Source organism: Lissotriton helveticus, chromosome 9, assembly GCF_964261635.1.
Source record: "Lissotriton helveticus chromosome 9, aLisHel1.1, whole genome shotgun sequence".
Classification (NCBI taxonomy): domain Eukaryota; kingdom Metazoa; phylum Chordata; class Amphibia; order Caudata; family Salamandridae; genus Lissotriton; species Lissotriton helveticus.
This window is the reverse complement of record NC_136070.1, coordinates 821,427,793-821,451,538: the sequence shown is the minus strand read 5'-3', so window position 1 is coordinate 821,451,538 and position 23,746 is coordinate 821,427,793. Positions and strand designations below refer to the sequence as shown.

Below are 23,746 nucleotides of genomic sequence, written 5' to 3'. Positions count from 1 at the left end.
GGGGTTTACAAAGTGACGCATCTGTGACGCATCGGAAGCGCAAAACTGACGCAAAGCCTAATAAATGAGGCACCCAGAGAATAAGTGGCTCCAGCCACTTCAATGTTTTGCCCCTTCGCAGACATTCTAATACTGTGATGTATGTTACTATTTCTTTCTCAAAGGTTATGCGCTACATCAATGTTTGGACTAAGGTGAGAAGAAAAAGGCTAAGTCATATAACTGAAGGGGCAGTTGACGTAAGAAAACAGAAGTTACTAAGGTTAATATTTGTTTACCTATTCTTAGATCCCAGCAATTCACTCCAACATATAGGATTATGTCCATGCATGAGCTACAGTGATGGGGTGCAGCATTATTTTCATAACAAGGTTCAGTGGAAGCATTGTTTGAATCCTAACAAGATGATAGTATTCATTAAGCACTCCTGCTAAGGATTGTGATCGGTTACCCTTTGGTGTGTTGTCCCAGCCCGTTTTTACAGGTGTATGTAAAGGTACCACCCTTGTGCAGCTTGAGCACCTATCGCGCTCGTGTCACCCCCTGATATTTGTCTAGTCTCCTTTTGGAAACTCACAACTGATCGATGATGCAGGTAATGGATGTAGGTAAATAGGTGGCGATAATTCACAGAATGCTTTGTGAACCCTTACCTGTCCACATTATTCTATCGAGAAGTCAGTACATTTCTCCTATTCATGACACCGCACATCAGGTTAGGAAATGGAAGGTGAAAGTTAGTCTCAGATGTGGGGTCTGATTTAGAGGTTGGCAGGTAGTTATTCAGTCACAAACATGATGTGCATCCCGTCTGCCTTAGTACAGGTGCTTTAGGATATAATGAACTTGTAATGAGGTGAACAGGATACCCGTCACATTTGAGATGGAGTACCCATTGCTAAACTCTAAATCAGGCCCTTGGTCTGAGCTCTGGTCTCAGCTTCTGTATTTGGGCTCACTGAGTCTAAGTACAGGGAGCAAATGGTTTGTTGAACCATCTGACACCCTCTATAATGGGAGGGTGAGTACATTCATTTCCGTTTAGCCTCATTTTCTCTGTCTTCAGCATCTGCCCTCAAAGACATTACCTGAAGAAGCCTTCTAACCAAATCCACACCACCCCATATTTCACAACTGCCCTTCACAGGAATCTATGAGCTAACTCTCCAAATTGTTACAGAGCCTTACAGCCCTGTTGCCTCACCTCAGGGAGTCAACTCTATATTGTGACAGCCCCACATCTCTACATTATTTGACATGCACTTGTTAATGATTAAAGACACCACTTTCAAGCTCCACAACCCGTGTAGTACAGATTAATCGCCTTATATAGAGTATGGTGGTGCTCACACCCTGCCAAACCTGAGGTTACCCCGCTCTATTTGGAATGGCGAAGTGTCAGGTTTACACCGGCGTAACCTCTGCTGGGTCTGTTATTGTACCCTCTGACCTGGACGCCTTTCCAGTGAGGGACCACCAGGCCACATTGATGGTCACCCCGCCCATTCTACAGAATTACTATATTATTTTAAATGCATCATAAACTTAATTTAAAAGTACACTAATCTTTCAAACACATATTTAAAAAACAAAAAACACTTAAATTAACATATTTTGTAAAAAAACTACTACATGTTAAATAAAACATTAATTATAATTCGAATTAATATGTTTTAATTTAATTAAAACAGGGGAAACAGATTCCATAACTCAAAAGCGCAGAGCTCATCTGTATGATGTGGTGATAAGCACGGGCCTCTCTCTTCGAGTGAATCTAAGCCGAGAAACCTTTCTTGGGGGATACTTTGTATCAGGAAAGAGCCCGTGGGGATTTATGCGCTGAGGTTTCCATAGCAAGTTAGTGCTGCCTGCTGTTTAAACGTGCTAAGTATTTTGAGTCAATTCCTTGGTTCTCGGACCACTTGTGACATTGTGGCCAGGACAATCTCCAGCGGTACATTGTATTAATTGAGAACCTGGTCTGATTCACTCAGAGAGAGGCTCCTGTGTGTATCACCAAATCATAAAGATTAGCTCTGTACTTTTGAGTTACGGAATCTGTTTCGCCTACTGAGAAGGAACGTTTTTGGCCTTCCCCATCTCCATGTGAGATCATCCTGATCTCTCACCTGAGTGATGCTTAACCGTTTGAGTTGACCCTTCCTTATCGAAGTACACTGTCTTCAGTGGCGGCCGCCACAATAAAGAGGTGGTGGGGTGGGTGGAGGGGGCACCGGGAGCCTATGGGGGGTTAAAAATAAAAAATACCAAAATAAACACTTACCTGGAGCTGCCGTCCGCCTCCCGCATCGCGCCTCGCCCTTCCTGGTCCCAGCAAGCACTGGGGCCACGTCACGGACTCCCTGTGCATTTCCCACACTCCTCTCATGCTATGAGAGCAGCACAGGGATTGGAAAGATGATCCGCTCAGCCCCGGGAGTCTGTGGGGGTTTCTCCAGCCCGAATGTTCAACACAGCCGGGCTGGAGTAACCTAAGCGTGCATGTGTGTTTTGGTCAGCCTGAGACGGGCGGCCAAATACATTTGCGCACTTAGAGAGTGCACATAGCACTCCTTCTCCCCATGCCCCGCCCCTATCTGCACAAGCTGGCTCAGAGCTGGCAAACAAAAATAAAATGATGCTAGAACATAGTTGTCTTTTTCATTTGCTGGCTCTGAGCCAGGCAGAGGGAGATGCCCCTCTGCCATTGCGGAGGAGCTGCTGCTGTCTGTCCTGATGAAGACCTGTCCTGGATGCTCCAAATGGTCCTTTCCCCCTTTGCTGAGTCCATACATCAACAATTTGCACTGCCTGGATTAGATAATCTGTCTACAGAGAGCGAATGTTTATTCAAGCACTGACCTCTGTTTAGTGGAATTATATTTGTATTATATAATGCGATTTACAGACAGGCTTTTGTTGTGAAAAACTTTACATACGCTTTGGGTCTTTTCCTTCTCTTCTCTTTTGTTTAATACTTATGCACAAGAACTGTTATGTTTATTGGAGTGACCGTTATATGTAAATAGTGAATGAACATTGTTGATTATTATTACAATTTCAATCTCATGCAATTGAATGTATTGCGGTTTGTGTGATGTTTTCTTCTTTATATTTTTGTGTTCTCTTCCCTTCTCTGATGAAGCAATGTTGTTGTTTTATATATTTACTTTGTATTCATTGAAATTCAATTATGATATGTTAATTGTTTTAGCTTACTTTTGTTGTCCATTAGGACCAGTGTTTTCAGTATTGCTTTGTACCCAGGTTCTTCGGATCTCCGGGTTACCCCATTATTATGTAATGGATGAATCAGGAGACGGTGCCCTCGTGCAATCACATTAGAAATTAAATTAATGTATGTGATAAAATTTTATCAAGTGTGCAAATTTGGGTGACAAATAATTTGTGTGCATGAATGGTCTTTATGATGAATATAGTCATAGCCAATGAATTAATGGTTACATTTCAAATGATTTAACTCTGGTGTTTAGAAGTGTGATTATTAATATAGTTTAGTTATGCCACATTTTCATAGAGACACCATTTTATTACGATGAATGCTGTTTCTAGAGTTCTGCTCACCCTACTCCTGCTCATCACCTCCCAATCAATGTTCCCCTCCGAGTCTTCCCTCCCCAGAGTTTTCAAGGAGCACAGGATATTGTGATGTTTTTGGTTATTCTTTACTCAGATAGCATGAATTTTTAATTAAACTTTCCATCGTGTTCTTGATGTATCTTTCTAAAGAACACCCCCACTAGAAGTTCGGGTGCAGGCTTGCCTGCACGCTGGCATGAGTTTTTGAGAATATTTCATATTATGCTGTAAATCTCTGGATTGCTTTTGCTGCGAATGCTAATGTAAGATTTCCTCTACCTTAGACACAGGTAAGTATTATGAGACCTTTAATTATGATGCTGTTTCTGATTTGTCCAATATATGTGATCGCTAGTGAAGCTATGCTAAATTTTTCTTTTTTTACTCATTGTTTATGTGTAAAATGTGTATAAAAACATGGTTTGGGGGTGAGCCAGAGATGTTTAGTTTTCCTCACTGGACTCTTGTCCATTTAAGTTGAGACTTTTCTTTTCCTCTGGAAATGCTGATGGAGTCCCTTGGGAATCTGACAGTTAGAATTCAGAGAGATCCCATTTTCCCTTCATGGAATTCCTTCCATTTATTTAAGGAGATCCCTACATGTTCTCTTTAGAGATGCTGATTATTTCATTTAGGACTTTTGCTGCTTATTGGGACTTGAACTAACTCTGATTTCTGACTATGTGCTCTGTACCTAAGCTTTAATGGCATTGACTGAATTTCTCTGTACTGGCTATTTTCAGATTTTTACAATAAAACTCTTTACCTTTCTTTCAATCTAGAATTCAGTCTTTGAGTGGTCCCAGTCAGTATTTGATTTACTTTGCTGATCTGTTGGGCCTGATATCAATGATGGGTGGTGACTCTTATCGCTAGATCAAGGGTAGCGGAGCTGAGTCATCAGATGTAAATTTTGGGGTGATATAATATTCGGCTTCAGTAAAATATTGAGTCTTGGCTCCCATATATGCACCCTATATAGGAGGTTCAGAGCAAAAAAGATCAGCTGGAATTGTATCCAAGTCTGGGGCCTTTTCAGGTTTCTGTTCTGCAATGGCCTTCAGGGTGCCCTGAAGAGCAAAATGTTCTGAATAATGTAGAGAAACAGCCGGGAGGTACTGAGTATGAACACAAACATTAAAGTTAAAATAGATTTTTCTGAATAAAGTTTGGAAAGTGCTGTGGCCAGTCAGGAGGATGAATATAGTCTCAGGTTCACTAGTCACTAGACTGCTATCGGCTATGATTTGCCACATATGCTCTAAAAGCTTTGTTTCTAACAGCATCCACCTTAATTATTTTTAAAGTGGTTGTGTCAACAACTCTAGGTTATAGCCAACGTATCTGTGATCTTTATTGTATTTAAAAGATTCATATTGGTTATCAAAAAATGGATTCTCTTGGTAATAATGGTTAAATTGTGTTTGGTTTATTTAGTAGAAAAATGTTTAAATTGTCAAATAAATGACAATGAACTATCTGAGGGGGATTTTAATAGTATTTTAGACATCACACTTGATAGATTGTTCCTGCATTTTCCACAGGCTCCCATGTCACACAAAGGCAAGGCTCTCATGAACTGGTTAGATCACTGACACCTCAATGACACCTGCTGCTACCGCAATGCTGATGATATGAGGGTTCATTCCTTTTACTCTCCACCTCACAACCTTCACGTTTGACTGGACAGAATACTATGCTCCTCCTTTCTATGCACCCAATTCATACATGCGGATCACCTGAGTGACACTATAACAGGTCATAATCCCTGGTAAATTAGGACGAATTAAGTAAACCCACATTCTCTGATTCCCACCTTGTGCACGGAACCAACAAGCCTTCTGCTCTGCTTTAAAGGATAAAATAGCTGAATATTTTGACTTACCTTGAGCACTGCGTCCTCTAATTCTGTTAAATCAAAAACTTGTAATGCATCTGTCCAGTAACATTGCATTGGGGTAGTTGCTGGCACCAGGAGCACCACCCAGACACACCTAAGGTGTTTGAAGAGTCACTACTTGCCCTGGAGAGTGACCTAAATACACAGGCTTGTACTAATCACATGCTTGCGGATGCCCGTACCAGACACAACAAGCTTCATGAATGCTTACCCTGTGTCAAATATACGGCGCACACCCATGCTGTTGGCTTGGCTCACGCTACAAGAGTGTACAATGCCCAATTACCTCTATCAGGATTGCCCCTGATACTTTGCGCCTTACACAACATCAAATGCATAAAGTCGTCTTGAACTACTAGCAGACACTTTACTCTTGCCCCAGGTGCTCCACATCCCAGGAAATAGTAGTTTATCTATGCAGAAATCAACTTTTGCAGATTTACTTAAAGCAAAGGGTGAGTCTTGAGGTGCCCATTACTACTGCCAAAATAAAAGACGTGATTTGTTCCCTAGATTTGGCCAAAACTCCTGGCCCCGATGGACCCCCCAGGAGTTCTACTACTCATATGCTGACCTCCTTGCCCCCAAACTGGAAAAGCTGTACGATACAGCAATCAAGTCAAGTCAAAAAGATCTTTATTTCGGCAGTGTGCCATAAAAGAGAACAGTGATTTACTAAAAACAGTACAAAATGAAAATAGATGACAATATGAGGGCATTTTCCAACCTTACCTGCAGTAGTGGGGAGCCGTGAGGGGAACGGCCAAGTAAACCCTTCACCTTTCCAGCCGTGAGGAAAACGGCAAACGCGACGGAGAAACAGGGACTCTCCTGGCCAAGTCGGGCACAACCAAAACCTCATTTCCCAGCAGCCCCGGGTCCTGGCGCGCTCGTGACGCTCCCGCTGCGCCTGGAGGCGCCTCAAGAGCGCGGAGCACCGAGCGTGCCTGGGGGCATTTTCCAACCTTACCTGCGGTGGTGGGGAGCCGTGAGGGGAACGGCCAAGTAAACCCTTCACCTTTCCAGCCGTGAGGGAAACGGCAAACGCGACGGAGAAACAGGGACTCTCCTGGCCAAGTCGGGCACAAACAAAACCTCATTTCCCAGCAGCCCCGGGTCCTGGCGCGCTCGTGATGCTCCCGCTGCGCCTGGAGGCGCCTCAAGAGCGCGGAACACCTCCCGCCCCGCGGGACGCGCGCGGGACAGCGCCGGGCTAAGCCCGGGCAAAGGGCGGGCCCTCTACGGCCCTCAGAGGCACAAGGAGGCCGGGACGGGCCACCCCACTTGGCATCTACGAAGGAGGAGGTACCGAGTTGTTTCCATTTGTCTTCTTATTAGATTTCACACTTATTGTGGTTGTTCCAGCTCTGACTTCCTCCCATCATGTCCATCTGGGAGGAGCTAAATGTCTTGTGTGGTACGAATTACGTCCAACACGTATCTACCCCCCCTATAGTAGGTAGAGACGTTGATGAGGCAAAAGATAATGACACTGAGAATTCTTACAAAATGTGCACTAGCCTCTCATTATCTCCCTCCAACCCACCTATATCATTGCCGATCGAGGCTGTGAGTAGAATACCTGACTCCGCATTACCACTCCAACCGACCTTACTGGCCCAGATCGAGCTACTGTTAATATCTGTACTATCTCCCTTGGTCACAAAAATCAATGAACTGGGAGACAGGTTGACCAGTATCGAAAAAACTATACTAAGGAACTATACTCCTACTGAAAAAACTGTTACACCAATCCACTCCATTCCCCCCAGCAATAATGAAAAATTCAAACCCACGATACGTACGAAAATTCAAATTCTTGATCCCCCCCAAGTCTATACCTAAACCGAGAGGCCGGAACATTACGTTTAACTCCATATCAGTACCCCATAAAGCTCCCAGGACCGCATTTGAAAGAAGGAATCGGATTAACTTACCACCAGAAGCCGCTCCTTATGTGGCTGTTCTCTCTGGGGTCCCTGCACCTAGCCAGGGTAAATTTGAAAGTCAACAGGACCTGCTAAACCAAGCCATTGCCTGGCTAAAACAAAACAGACCATTGCCAACTGCCTTAGATGGTGGAATCCTGAGTGTCAGGAGGGTGGGGTGGCTAGGTACGTCGCCCAAAGACATCCCGGGCGACCTGATTTAAATTAAATTCAAGTGTATGAACATCGTCCCCTATCTGCGATCCTCTCAGCCCAAAGAGGGAGATGGCCCTATTTGCATCTGGGACTTGCATGATTTCTATCCTGGCCCCCGACTCCATCCGTCCCTAAGGCAAAGGTCATCGAATGACAATTCTTGGTGAAAGGGGATTCCATGAACCTTGTGTTACTGAACATCTACCCTTTAAATTGATTTTATTTGGTTTTTAATAGTTGGTTCCTTTTTACCTTGTATGACATTTATACATGTATGTAATTTTTCTTGTTGTTTTTATGGTTTTAAACAAAAAACCGAATAAAGCTTATTTTGATTTGAGTTCATTATATAAATAACAATTTCAGCAGAATTTGGCAACATAAGCTGCTATTCAAATTTCATAATTGTTGGCCACAGTTAAGATTATTAAAACAATAAATAATTTCATAAGACAGTTTTAAAAACATATAAAAAGGACCGTATGCCACGGGCTAAAAGTGCAGGCTTAGGTTCGTTCAATTAATAGCCTGCGCTTAAACCACATAGCAGCCAGAAATTTTGAAACGGCAAATACTATAGGTCCAGTTGTGTCGGTTTTTAGTATTCTAAATGCCTGCATGCATCTTCGAAAGCCTATGTTTTTGCAAAGGGGAACAAGCCAGTGGTTCCTGGCCTTGAGATAGCCTGGGCAAAAAAACAACACATGCAGCTTATTTTCAGTATCATGTTTACAAGCTGGACAATTAGTGGGGGCAGAGGGTGACCACTTGCAGGTGACAGCTCGCAGTGGTAGAACGCCATGCCTCCACTGAACATATAGTTTTTTTGCCAAAAGAGGATAAATGTCATCTAGGTATTGCTCAAATAGATAGAGATCTTTGACCAAGAGGAAGGAGGCTGTTATGGAGCCGATTTGTGGATTACATTGAGCAGCAATACGTCTATCTGTGCGGAATGCATTCGTAAGCTGGGTGCGTGAGACTTTTTTGCACCCTCGTCCTGGATCGGACCAAAGCTCAGGAAGTTCTAACTTTCCAGATTCTTTCCTTATATAGGCAATTCAGGGAAATTTCCCGGAGCCAGGGAAGGACAGAATCTCCTTAAGCTCTTCTCTATATTGTAGCAGCTCCGGGGTTACCGAGAGTCTGCGCCAGAATCTCAAGAGTTTAAGTGCTAGTTCTTCATTGATTGGTCTGATGCCCAGGTCAAGCCTAAGTGGAAAAAGTGGTGTGCTGGATGGTAGTGCTATTAGCCCTCTTAGAAATTTATTTTCAGTCGTAATAATTTCAGGCCTGGCAGAGTAACCCCACAGTTCACCCCCATACATAATGGCACCCCTAGCTTTAGCCTTGTAGACCTCAATAGGCGGTCTCAAAGGTCTGATTGTTGATTTATTAGATAGCTTAAGGATGCCACCCGACAGTTGGGCCAATTTTAACTGTGACTTTATTTGGTGTGGGCCCCACGTAAAGTTTTCATTTATTGTGACCCCGAGATAATCAAACGTGTTGACCCTTTCCAAGAATGTTGGCCCTAAACTGGGGTTTGCCCTGGTGGTTCTCGGAGGATTGAAGATCATAAATTTAGTTTTCAAAGAATTGATCTTCAGGCCTCAAAGTGTACAAAAGTCCTGAAAGCCGTCCAAAATTCTCTGTACGCCCATGGGGGTTTTAGACAGCAAAAGGGTATCATCGGCAAACATAATTGCCGGTACCCTATTGCCAGCCAACTTTGGGGCGTCATTGTGGGGGACTCCATTGAGGTGCTCGATTACTCCGTTGACATAGAGGCAAAACAGGGTCGGTGCAAGGACACAGCCCTGCCTTACCCCCCTGTCAATGGGAAATCTAGATGAGAGTAAGCCATTTTTTCCACATCTCACTTGGCCAAAGTTGGCCTCATGTAACCTCATCAAGACAGACAGAAGGTGTGTGGGAATGCCAAGTTCAAGAAGAACAGCCCAAAGTTTGGCCCTGGGAACAAGGTCAAAGGCGGAGCGGAGGTCGACGAATACCATGTAGAGGCTGCCACCCTCTATACTCACTGTTTTCCAATATAAGAGTTGTAAACAGAAAATGTGGTCCTAAACCCCGCCTGGTAGGGACTAAGAATTGCAAACTCGTCCATCCAGTCCTGTATCTGGTCAAGGATGAGTCTTGCAAAAATCTTCTGGGGGACATCAATGAGGCTGATCAGTCTGTAGTTGGATGGGAGCAGAGGAGAACCCTTTTAAAATATGGGCACTATCTCTGCTCCCAGCCAAGTGCAGGGAACCTACATGCCTCCCACTTAAGGGATCGGTTAGCCTCATGCCAGACCTGAACAGCAACCGCCGTTGGTCCCACCAGGGGAAAATGCCTGCGCCTCGCATATAGTGCCCTAGTGAATTCCCCCCAGGAACCTGGCCACGGTCCATAATATAGCCGGGGTCCAACGGCGAGCCATAAATAGCCTGATTAACCGCCGCCAATTGTGACGCCCAATAATACTTACGGATATTAGGCAGACCGATCCCCCCGTCATACCATGGCAACGTCAATTTCACAAATGCGATTCGGGGCCCACCGTCCCAAAGAAGCTGTCTCTAAAGAGACTCAACCTCCCTGAAGTAGGACGGGGGAACCGGGTCCATAGAGTTCCAAAGCGCGTAGAGGAAACGGGGAAGAGCCATCATCTTAAATAGAACAGCACGACTGAGAAGAGAGCGCGGAAGCGACTTCCACCGAGTCACATCGCGCCTAAGCCGATCCAGGGGAGGCAACAGGTTATTGGAGTATCTGCTCTGAGGGTCCAGGGATATAAAAATACCAAGATATTTGAATCCCTCAGTTTCCAGTTTAACCGGACAACCTGGAGGAACCTCCGGGGGGGTCACCACTCAAGACAAACAGGACCGACTTCGTCCAATTAATGGCGAAGCCGGAATATCTACTAAACACCTCCAGGACGTCTAAAAATACTATGAGCGAAGTTCGAGGAGAGGTCAAGTACAACAAAATATAATCCGCGTAGAGCGATATCTTGTCCTCCCAGTCGGGTGTCCATCGGAATCCCTTAATCGATCTGTCCCAACGGACCCAAGCCGCGAGCGGCTCGAGCGCCAACGCGAATAGCAGCGGGGAGAGAGGACAACCCTGTCTGGTGCCCCTCCCCAACGCAAAATCGGCGAATGTGGTTATTGACAACTACTCGGGCCAGCGGACTGGAGTATACGAGGCGGACCCAAGAGACAAACTCCGAGCCTATGCCCATCTTGCCCAGGACGGCAAAAAGATAGGTCCATTCCACTCTGTCAAAGGCCAAGGTGGCATCCAAGGATAACAAAATCGTCGGCTCTTGTATCTGTGATGCCCCTCCGAGAACCCTGTAGGAGAGTGGGGTCTGCAATCCCATGGCCACCCCAGATGTTTGCTTTTTGCTTCACTGGTTTACGACTTTCCCTGGCTGTGGGCCTGCTAATCAGACCCACAGCCTAGCTGTTCTCTCTCTAAATTGACAAGCATGTACCTTAGGTGCATTTACCAATTGGTACTGGGCCACCTTATCAGTCCCTGTACAGTATACCTTAGGTATCCAGGGCCTAGGTGTACCCAGGGCCTACCAGGGGCTGCAGCATGTATTATGCCACCCCTGGCTGGCCACCCAAATCTGACACAACTGGCTGCACGACAGCTGGGGCAAGGTGGTGTAAACACCCTTTGCTTTAGATATAGTATTCCTATATCTAACCCTAAAATGGACACATATATTTCTATCAGTCACTCCTATGGCAGGCCTTATCAATCCTGAAGGCAGAGTGCTTGGATTTATGTGAGATGGTGCTCTGGCATGAGCTGAGCCCATTTGCAGCTTGCGGAACCAAGTCCTAATAGCTGTTCCATGATAACGCTATACCATATACTCTTAAGTGCATTATAATCCTCGCGGTTAAATGCTAACTTTGGCATAGCATTATCAAAACATGTCGAGTAAGGTGTCATACGAATTGGAATACTAACCCCTTGCCAATTCTGGCGACGGGGTTAGCATTCCACCCTTCTAGAGGGACACGACATGTATGTAACTGTAAACCCCGGTTAAAGTTAACTCAAGCCTCAGCATCACAAAATGGATGCTGCCACCACAGACACAAGTCTGACCTCCTGCTGCTGGGAGTCCTTCCAGCGAGGGTGGCTTGGACAAAGGGTTTCCTGCCTTGGGAGGTGCTAGCACCACCCCAGACAGGATTTTGTGTATTAGGTAGGGCCAGGCTGAAAGGAATGAGACATGCCTGGGGCACACAAGGTGCCCTGTGCATACACCGGTTCCAACCAGTTGTTGGGGCACTCCAGCCCCAGCTCTGGCGGGAAACTGGACAAAGGAAAGGGGGTGTAGCCACCCCCCTTCCTGGTCCCACCCAGGGGAGGGACCTAGTCGTAGTGCAGCCCCCTTTAGCCGGATAAAGGTAGGAGCTGGTCCCATTCCAAGTTAGATTACTCTTGACAACTTCCACGAAGAACTCTTGACCTTCGACCTCCTGATCATCAGAAGACTGAAGAATCTCCCCTATGGTCAGGGAGTGACCATCCTGCCTCGCAGGCACCATCAAGCTCCTGTGCGGTTTGCTGCAGAGTCCTTCCATCCCGGAAACCGACGACCCAGCTCAACAAGACCCAGACCTCCAGACCTCTCTGACCTCTACCCACATCCACAGCACAGCTGGGACCCGTGGGTGCGACGAGCAACGTGGAGACGGCCAACTTGAAGAAACATGCACAGCGCTTCCTGCACAACCCCTGAGGGTTCCTCAAGTGAGTGCATTGGGGACTGAGAAGCCCCACACCGACGCAGCTACTGCACCAAAGACCAGCCCCCCAGCATCCCCGTGATCTGCGTGGGGCCCTTTTGCCTGGTTGCTGCCCTTCCTGTTGTCTGGTAACTTGCTGGCTGGCTTGTGCCCTCTGAGACGACAACCCGAAGATTTCGACACTGCTAGTCTGGTCCCCCAGACTGACCCTTGCTTCCTTGTAAAAGAGGAGCACCCCGGACCCTCCTGGTCCCCACAAGACGCCATCTTTGTTCCACCGCGTGGCTTGCATTAGCCAAGGCCTGTTGTCCAGATCGACGATCCGACACCGCCAACAGCAGCAGACTACGTGGGACAGCTCGTGCCTCCAGCCTGGTTGTGAAGAACAGCTCCTGGTCCGCGCAGCTACAGAGAGAAGCGACCCTTCTTCCACCTGAACGCAGCGACAGCCTCTGGCTCCCTCCTTGTTCCAGCACTGTCACTGGCTAGTGACCAAGACTCTGTCCCCTTCCTTTTCAGGACTTTCTTCTTCCTAGTTCCATCCTTGGAACCACCGGACTCCTCCATCTGGCTGCCTGCCAGCAACTTCTTGTTTCAGGCATCACCGGGATCAACGCAGCAAACCCAACACTACTTCAGCCCTATGCACCCGCAGCCTGTGGGTTAGGTAACTAAAGCTTCTAGGTGCTGAAGTCTGTGTCCACTATCCTAGTGTCCAGGTCCACTGTTGTTTTCCCTCCATCCAGCCGGGTTCGTCCGGAATCCGTAACATTGTAAACTGTAGCATCCATAGACGTTGGTACGCATCCCGCGTGAGAGTTTCCACTCTGCACGTGAGTCCCGTGGGCCTCCTGCTCCTTACTTACCTAGTTTGTAGCGTAGTCCCACCGATCCTCCAGCCTCTGGATCTCCTTACAGTATTTTCTTTCCTCGCATTCCATTGTTTTGAATTGAGTATATGGTTTGTCGTGCCCCTAAGGCACTTGTGTAAATATTGTGCGAACTCGTATTTCCTTTTTAGTATTGTCATGTGCTTAGCCCTCTGATCTCATAAAGAGTTCAGAGGTGTTGTTATTAATAAATAGACTGTTTATTTTCATAACAACCTGTGTGGTGTCCTTTCATTTGGTATTCAAGGGGTTATACTATGGTAAAACAGCTGGCTTCACATGCCAAAAGAGATTAGCCTAAAAGACTGCTTTTGTCCACGCTACTAGGATAGCTGGTCTATACGGTTGACTTTACAACCAATCACCATAAGGGTTGTTTGGACTGATACAAGGTGATCACTAGAACTAGTGAGCATCATATATCAGGCCAACTTCTCACAAACCCCATGCAACCTGCGCAAATTAAGAGCGGTATTCCGGCGGGGCATAAAACCAGGCTGATCTGGATGAATCAGCGACGTGATAACCTTTACCAGGCGGTTCGCCAACAGTTTTGCCAAGATTTTGGGTTCAGCATTTAACAAGGAGATTGGCCTATATGAAGAACACTCGGTCCTCGGCTTACCTTCCTTATGCAAGACTATGATGTTTGCAATACGCTGATCATACGTGAGCTGACCTCTCTCCCTACGCTCCACAAACATGCCTCTGATGTAAGGAGCTAACTTATTTGCGTTTACTTTGCAGAGCTCAACGGGGAGCCCATTAGGGCCAGACGCCTTACCCGAACGAACCCCTCTAATCGCCTGCGCCACCTCATCATTCGTAAGGGGAGAATCAAGGAACTCCTTGTCCTCGTCCGAAAGAGTAGGCATCGGGATGTCACGAATCAAGTCTGCATTCTCGGACTCCGAGTACTTACATTCAGCCGTATACACCTCCTTATAGTATCCAGCAAATACATCCACAATCTCCTGCGGGTCAGTAACTTTATCTGACCCAGCAGGCTGCAGTACCCGAACCAACCGCGACGCCCAAACCCCTTTTTCCAACCAGGCAATCAGTTTCCCGGCCTTATCCCCATGCTCTTAACCCTACTCTGGGCATCTGCCAATTGTGATTTTGCGTTATTGCGTGCTAGGCACCGGTACTCATCCTTAAGGAGACTCAAACGATGCAGCCCCTCTGGCGTGGAAGCATTCGACACCTCTCGCTCCAGCGCAAGCAACTCTGATTCCACCCTATCAACCTCGGCACGCCCCTCCTTCTTCTTTCCCGAAATATACAATAGCAGTTCCCCTCTAAGGACGGTTTTATATGCTTCCCATAAGGAACACTCGGAGTCCACCGAGTCTACATTCTCTTGAAAATACCTGTCGGCCACACGCACGATCTCCTTCTTTGCCACTGGGTCTCGGAACCTCCACGCGCTTATAGGTGCAACCCGGGCCACATCACGCCCGCCAAGGTCTAAACTGAACCAAATAGGTCAGTGATCCGAAACCCCCCTAGCCAAGTGCCGCACCTCCCGGAGTCACGCCGCCTGTGCCCCTGGTACTAGAACATAATCTATCCTGGAAAGGGATTTGTGTGCAGCCGAGACATGTGTATATTGAGATTCACCAGGATTCTTAAGCCTCCACCCATCAGCCAGACCAGTAGTGTCCGCGAAATCAACCAACCACCTCTGGGACGACAACAACTCACGAGCCGGGTACCTATCAACATTCCCATCCATAACTGCATTGAAACCACCACCAACTATCAGCAACCCAACAGGCAATGACAAAAAAATCTTGCACAAATCATGGAATGTATCCGTCTGAAGGGTCGGAGGAACATAAACAGACAAAAAAGTTACAGTTCTCCCTTCCCACACCCCCGAGATGCCAGCATATCTCCCCCTATTATCAATCCATGATGCCTGTATGGCCAGTGGGAAGGTATTCTTGAGCAAAATCCCGACCCCTCTCGACCCAGACGTAAAACCAGCGTGCGCAACCAACTTATAGCCTCCTCTGTGGAGAGCCAGGCACCGCCTTCCCATAAGGTGAGTTTCCTGCAATAACACCAGATCTGGGGAGTGCCTCCGAATCAACTGGCCAACCATACCCCTCTTGATCTTGTCCCCCAACCCATTCACATTCCAGCTCAATGCGGAGATCCCCACCGCCCCTTTAACGGAGGACATTTACAAAACAAAAAAAGACAAAATAACTCAATGGCACCCATTGTAAAAAAAATTCACGTACAAAAATACAATAACCAACCCCTAGTCCCCCCCCCACCCCCCTCCCTGGACCCCTGCATACGGCTTGCGCTCATCCCCAACTAGCAGTGTGCCTGTCACCCCCAACTAACTACGAAAATCTAAAGGTATAACACAGAGGAGGGCCTACAGACCGACCCGCCAACCCCCACCCACCGACTCTCACGAATGCACCTGTACTTCAAGGTTACTCAACGAAATCCCAAACATAAATTTGCACAAAATCCAAGCACCGACCACCCGACGAAACACACCCCTACACAGCTATCCACCGCCCCCTGCTAACCCCACCTGGCCACCTCATTGTTCTTCAGCCTCCCCTCGGTCAGTAGGCTCCTGGTCAGGGTGCTGGAAACTATCCAGCCAGTCCGCCGCCACCTCAGGATTGTCAAAAAACCAGGCCTTCCCGTCAAGTTCCACTCTGAGACGGGCTGGAAACATCATAGCATACCGCATGCCTTTGTCCCTCAGTTTCTTTTTGATCGCGACGAACCTCTGCCGTTGTTTCTGGACCGCCTGGGTAAAGTCAGGAAAGAACAGAAGCGTTGCATTCTCAAATTCCAGGGGATCCGCCAATCGAGCCGCCTGCAGGATAGCATCCCGGTCACGAAAGTTGAGCACACGGGCAATTATCGGTCGAGGATTTGTCCCAACCCGGGGCCTGCCACCCGGCACTCTGTGGGCACGTTCCACCGTGAAGAACTTTGGTTTAAGATGGTTGAGGATGAGGTTCTCCACAAAAAGATCCGTGGCCTGCCCCTCTGCCTTTTCTGGAACGCCCAGGATACGACCGTTGTTGCGTCGGGCCTGCCCTTCATATTCATCCAGCCGCCAATCCGTGCTCTCCCTCGAGGATCTAAGATCACTCACCTCCCGCTGCAGCTGGCTCACGTCATCTATGAGGCTAGTCGTCTTAAGCTCCAGCGACTTAACCTTCTCGTTGGCCTTCGATAGATCGGCCCGGATCAGCCCCATTTCAATCGACACCGTGTCAAGCTTGGCATCAAGGGTCTCCATCTTCGGTCCCAGGGACATCCGGACCCCAGTGATCGGCGCCATCAGATCCTTTAAGGTGGGCTCCTCCACTGCAGGATGTTCATCAGTACTACCGCCTGGGCCCTTCTTAAGATCTATTGGTGACCCCTTGGGCATGGTATATCTGTCAAGTCTGCTAGTCTGCACCTGCCGAGCCCCCCTGACGGTCTTAGAGCTCTGCCTCTCGGAGTCCGTCTTCGTCGCCATTTTCAGCGGCCCAGGCTACCACCGCTGCAGCATGGGTCCAGCCTCAAACAGGATAGTGTCACCAGCAGCTAAAGCTGACCCCCACTCTTGAGGCAGACCCAATCCAGAGGCCCGGACACCCAACAGCCAGGACCACCGGGACAAAGCAGTGCACCAAACCAGGCGGCTGCCCAGTCAGTCCCAAGCCACCACCACCAGCAAGACAAGGTCTCTCCCCCAGTGCAAGGCTGCCAGAACGGAGATCTAATAAAGCGGGGCCCCGCCTTATTCACAAGGATCCCACGCCGCCCCAATGTCTATTTGGGCACCAGGGGGGGGCGGGGGGGCACCACCATCGCCAGGCACCGGCCCTGAAATCACAGCAAACAGGGGGCACCGACTGTCCCACCCCCACTCCGAAGGCGACTCCGAGCAGATCCACGCAGCAGAGGCGGCCCGCTCAGAACCCGCGGGCCCAGCCTCAGTCCCAGTACCAACCAGGGAGGATCACAGCCACAGAATCTAGCTCCCGGGGGCTCCACATGGGGAACAGCCACAGCCCAACCTTTATTCAAGGACCCCCGCCCGCCCCGTAGGGGTCCCGCACTGCGAGTGAGGCTCAGGGGGCAAATTACCAGCAGTCCCCGTGACCGCCGACCGGGCCAACACCAGGCCGCCACGATGGCCGATGTTGTTGTACTGCGGCCGGGAGACCTGGCTACTCGAGGCCCCAGCTTCCAGCCAGCGCAGGCCACAAATGCTCAGGCGGCGCTGCGCGGTCACCGGGGCCCATAAAATGTTCGGGGTAGTCTCTCAGGGTGCCGCTTGCTTTCCCCCGCCTAATGCGCTAGACGGGGGTCAGGATAATTGTAAGGATGTCGGGCCGGTGGAGCTGGGTCGGCCGGAGCCGGTCGTCAGGTGGCCATCTTGGTCGCCGGCTCGGCTCCTCCTCCAATCAGTGCAATTTTAAGCGCGTTTGGCCAAGTAAGGACCACACACTGGATATCTTTGGAGCGAGTGTTTAAAACTTTGATTGTGCAGCCAAGGTGAGTGCCCACCCAAATAGTGAGGCCCCTGGATGGACGGCCTCTGCCTCCCCAGACGGCCGGGACGTAGAATGTGGCAAAGCCTATCCGATGTAGCTCAGTGTGTGCCCATGTCTCCTGAAAGAGACAAACGTTGCTTTCTTCCACAAAGGAACCCAATTTACTGGGGAGCCCTGCCAAGTTCCACAATAGTATTTTAAGTGAGTTTGGCCCGGGACTCTCACCATTTTCCCTGAGTGGGACCGTTGTTCCTATATTGGTCATGGTCGCTAGGTGCACTGGGGGCGGTGGGGGCGGTGGTAAATGAATAGCCTCGTCTGCAACAATACAAAAGTCACTACTGCTACCAGTGGGGCACCTACTGTTACCAAAAGAAGGAATTTGCATTATTGTGGTCTCCCTGGTTCCGCCCACCATCCTGGCCTCACTGGTACTAGCTCTTTTTCTTACTTTTGCAATTCCACCCACAGCATTATCAGCCATGTTTATATCAAGTATCTCCCCCTTTGTGGGCCCCTGAGTGGGCCACCGTCAATCCACCTGATCCAGACAGCTGAATCTGTAAAATAAGTTTATAGCCGCTGGATCTATGGAGTCTCTGTGCCTATCCAAGCTATTTCCACCCACCATTGGGCGATTTGCCAGATTCCAATGTTGCTCAGAGCCCAGGCTAGTTTCTTTTGACCCCAGGGGGTAAAAATATGACAAGGGGAGCGACTGTATAGCTGTGTTCGTGCGAAACTGACCCCATTGGCAAATGTGAGATACTGTCCGTGTGTCTCTGAAATTAATTAATACACAGTCCCCATTAAGATCCTTTACCCTGTTGCCCACCTATGAGACCCTATGAACAAGTAGGATTTCACTAGTTACAGTTGGCGGCAAAGGCCTATTTTTATTGGGCCAGTCAGTGACCTTGTTATTAAGATAGATGTGTGACTCCTCACTCTCATTCTTCAATACAGGGACCCCTGCTAGAACCACCACGTAGGGACTAGATTCAGGTGGTAGATTCATTTGGGTGGGCTTTGAATTACCAGAGCGTTGTGACTGTGTGAATGTAGTAGTAACATTGCTTGGTACGGGTTTATGCAGTGCATTTAGACCCTGACCAGCGTTGGAAGCAACAACTACACGCCCTGTTGTTCCCGTACCCAATACCACACTACCCTGGCCTTGAAGTTTAGGATCCGATATGGGTAACCCTGCCGGACCTGTAGCAACGGAATCTTGTGTGTCAGGCCCAGCCAGGCCTGCAGTATTTGAGCCCGTTGAAACGGCCAGTGGGTATTTGTCAACAGCCCTTGCATAATTCACTGAGACCCCCTGAGGTTGATTAGAAGCTTTTGTTAATGATAATAAATTGGCTTCAATTGCAGCTAGTCTGTCAACGAGAGGAGTCAAAAGATCAGAAAACACAACCCCCACTTTAGTCCAAAAGTCATTGCTCATAATGGGGACTTGAGCACTTTGTATATCAGTAACCGTGGATTCTACATCAATTGGCGCTTGTACACAAGATTCCCGAGATCTCAAGGCATTGTCCCCCGGATTGTGGCTCCGATTGTTCCAACCTTATACGTCCATCTCCAGGGCCAAGGGTTAGAGAGTGGGCCCAGTCCGGTCCTCTCCAGCCTCGAACGGGCTCAAACAGGCCCGGGCTTCGCCCGGCGCGCGCCCGCGCGCGTCCCCCGTAACTGTGGGCGTCTCCAGAGATATAGAGGCGGCGGCTGGGGGAGGAGCGCGGTGATGCTGCCGGCGGCGGAGACTCCTGGTCCTGGGAGCCCCGCTGGCTCCCACTCACCCCTGTAGGCAAAGGAACTTGTGGCTGGTAGAACCACTGCGAGATAAAGGTCTTTATCCTCCTCCCCTCATCACCTCGAGAAAAGGCGGTATTTCTTCTTATTCTTCACTCTTATTCTTCACTCCTTTCTCCTTTCTCCTTGCTGCCTCTCCTGCCACTCCTGTTGGGTCCCAAGCGAATCCTCTATTACTGCTGTCTCGTAGCCCCCACGCACCAGCCTCCAACCCCGTGCCTCAACTGCTCCTGCTCCTGCTCATATCTCAGCTGCTCCCAGCGCCGGCACAAAAAGAAAAAATGCCACTTTTAAACGTGCCTCGAAAATGCCTGAAAATCATCAAAATCCTCGGCGCCTTTTCGGGAATGAGTTCACAGAAATCCCAGGTAGAGTTGCGGTCGTTCAAATTATCCCCGAGCCGCCGACTTGCCGATTTGCCGACTTGCTGCTTCTCTCGCTATCATCCCGCTACCATTCCGCCATTGCTGCAGGGGATACAGCAATCACTGAAGGATCTCTGCCCTAACCATCTGAGAATCCCTATTGGTCTCCATTCCGAAACCTGGACTGGAGGTCAGTGAGCAAGGGTACTACCGCCGCTGGCAGTGTTTAACACAGATTACAAGATGCTTAGCAGGATCTTGGTGTACAAATGACTTCTTCTGCTCTGTCAGTTTGTCCAACCCAATCAAAATGGGTTTGTGGTGGGGGAACACATGTTCCTGAATATTCTGTGGTTGTGCCATGTAATGGAAATGTGCAACAGGCCTTTCCCAATATCAGCATGACTGGGGCTCGGTCAGGAGAAAACTTTTGATTCTCTTAGTAAGAGTTAAATCTTCATGCTTGTGTTGGGCAGGCATGTCCTTAAATATCCACTTGCTATTCATATGCGTGGCAGCAAGGAAACATGGGGCATCCCCATGGGATATAGAACACATGCTGTCTCTATTTATGCAGATGACATGTTGCTGTATCTAAAGGACACAACAAGGAGCCACTCCAATGTGGTGGACGCATTCAAGGCATACCGAATATTGTTTGGTTAGCAGGTCAACTTGGCAAAATCTTGCCTTTTCCCACTCTCCAGTTCAGCTCCATGGATAAAATTGGACATGGATGGTGGTGCACTCCTTTGTCAACAGCACACCTTCCGCTACTTAGGCATTTACATTAATCAAACTAAGCAAGACCTCCTCTATGGCAAAATGATGCAAGCTGTTGTAGCTTTTGTGGGCCAAGTGTTGTTTTGGAGGATGCCTCGGTAATGGGCAAGAGTGCTCTTTACAATATGGCAATGCTCCCCTCTTGCTTCATTTCTTTAGTAATCTGCCATTATTTGTGACCACCAGGTTTTTCACATCCATAGATACTTTTCTGGGCAAAACGATCTGGTACAATGGCGGGTTCAGGGTGGGGAAGGCTTAACTTTGACAAACCACAACTGGGGCAGCCTGACAGTGCCTAAGCACTACTTTCTTGCCTCCCAACTCCAAAGACTTTGCCGTTGGGCCTTGGGTGTAAGCCTGGATGATACTGCAATGGAACAACAGGGTTGCCTTTGTACAGAGGGCTCCAACTTTTCTGGCCAGTAAATCAATACCCTTGCCAATCCACTGCACTGTTACGGGTTGCCCAGCAATGTTATTGCCAGGCTCTACAGCTCACTGCACCTGTCCTCCCGTATGGACCAGCCATCCCCTTTTCAGGCTTGCTTTATTCCAGACAAGTGGAGCTCTCACTGGTCTTGGTCGATGGTGCACCCTTGGGGTAGCCACTGTAGGTAACGTCTTCCAAGAGGGACACCTGATAACCTTTGAGGAGTTAATTAAGCAGTATGAAGTACCACACAGCCAATTATTGGCCAATAGCGCATTGGCCCATAGCTTCTTCCATCACCATGGACAAACCTCCATCACACAAGTTGCTACAAACAATATTTACCATGGGCATCAGGCGTCACATAGTCAGGTAGATAACTAAAGAACTCACCACACACATGCTGGTCCCTCTGGAAGCATTACATGATAAATGGAAAGCAGAGCTGGGTAAAGAATTTAACAATGCTAAATGGAATCACATTGCAGCTCTCTATGCTACTGTGTCCAAGAGTGCTAGGTTCTAGCTTTTTAGGTTCGACATCTTTTTTTTTTTTTTTGAGTTTAATATAGCGCAAACTAGACCTGAGACATCAGGTATCAGAGCGCTTTATATGAGCACCAGTTTCGTTACGAGGACACCTTCATTTAAGTGATTTGCCCATAACCATAGGATTTTGAGCATCGCTGCCGAGACTCGAACCTGGTTCCCCAGCTTCGAGGTCGACTGCTGTAGCTGTAAGGCTACATCGTGCATAGAGCATACCTAACACCAGCAAAGATCAAAGAATACTTCACGGGAGCCTCCTGCATGATATGCAGTTGTACCAGTGCCAATATGAGACACATGTTCTGGAAATGCCCCATCACATTTTAGCTCACTCTGTTACTGTGTCTAGGAATGCTAGGTTCTAGCTGTTTAGGGTCTACATCCTGCATAGAGCATATCTAACCCCAGCAAAGATCAATGAATACTTCACAGAAGCCTCCTGCATGAGATGCAGTTGTACTGGTGCCAGTATGAGACACATGTTCTGGGAATGCCCTGCACTTAACGCATTTGTGGGCGACAATAGCAGAGCAATTGTCCCATTTATCCAATCTCAATAACCTACACATCTGGGAGTTATGCGTACTGGGGACATACAGCCATTCTAAAAAGACATAGCCTTAGCCCACACTATGGATTTAGCTCTGCTACTGGCAATGCACTGTATTACTTCCCACTGTAAAGCTGGCGCCCCTCCTTCAGTGGTTGGATAGTGCAGTGCAGTTCAGTTCTCTAATGAACTGAATCTGAAAGTAAGGCCCTCAGATGCAAGTAAGCCAAAGAGCACCAGAAGCGCCTGCTGTTACCGGACTTGGGTGGACCAGTCTCGGAGTCCAAAGCCCTCCGCATGGATGACACCTCCACAGAACACTCTTAACAGATGCTGATCGGAGCCCATATACTCATAATCTGCACCTGACTGAGCTTGCACTACTGACCTTGAGGAACTTGCCGCTTGGCTGCGAATATGGTACTTATCCCACACAATACACTTTACAAAACAGTTGACTGTAAGATTGTGCCCTCAATGTATACACTACTGAAGTTACCCAGCTCTTAATTCTGTGCAAAGCAGATGCCCTTACCTTACAATGCTCAGTTACGACCAATTGCCTGGTTGATGTTTCCCACTAATCTTCTCACATCCAAAAAGTGCTGTTATTTTTTTATGTTTCCTCTTAATCACTCTTAATGTTATCCTTGACGACATGGGAACGATGCAGAAATTGACTATACACAATAATGTGCATAAATCAGTTCTGTACTTCACATTGATGATTACCCTCTGTATAAGCTTTATATATATGTCATGATATCTGAACAGGTCATAAATGGTTGGAAACATTCATGCATAAGAGTAAAAGATCAATTAAAAAGGTTTTCCAAAAAATAAATAATTATGAACTAACTTTATAAAGAAAGCAGCTCAAAATGCAGATTTAACAAACACAAGGTCAGAGACCACAGTAAGCAGAATTGAGTGCATTAGGTTTTGATTCTACTTCCTCCCAATTCATTTTTCTATAATCATAATACTCTATACTTAGCCACATAATCATAGGGTCTAGCCAAATTATCAAACAAATCACACTTGGAGGTTAGAGATCATTAGAGGATCATGATCACTTTCAAGTCTCTCAACTATCTCTATACCCATCAAGATGTTCCAGAGGTGAATATCAAACAATATATGTTCAATAATACTAGAACATTTCTCTTTCATAGAAGTAGGATGGGCATTCCTATCTGATAGAGAAAATCCCTGACAGAATCTAAGTTCATGTGATTGCGTTGTAGATGCCATATGTAGGGCCTTGACAGATCGCTTTTTATTTGGCAGGGTCTCTCGCCTGGGAATGCCCAATTGCTCATTCTCCTGATCAGTATGATTACATATACAACCCAAATGTTAAAAAGTGGTATTATAATCATCCACAATGAT

General features: G+C 47.7%; 1 protein-coding gene across 2 annotated transcripts in view; it reads right to left on the bottom strand.

Moving 5' to 3' along the window:
* LOC144781907 (protein jagged-2-like) overlaps positions 1 to 23,746 on the bottom strand; it is a 672,332-nt gene that overhangs the window by 5,746 nt on the left and 642,840 nt on the right. The window lies entirely within an intron of this gene.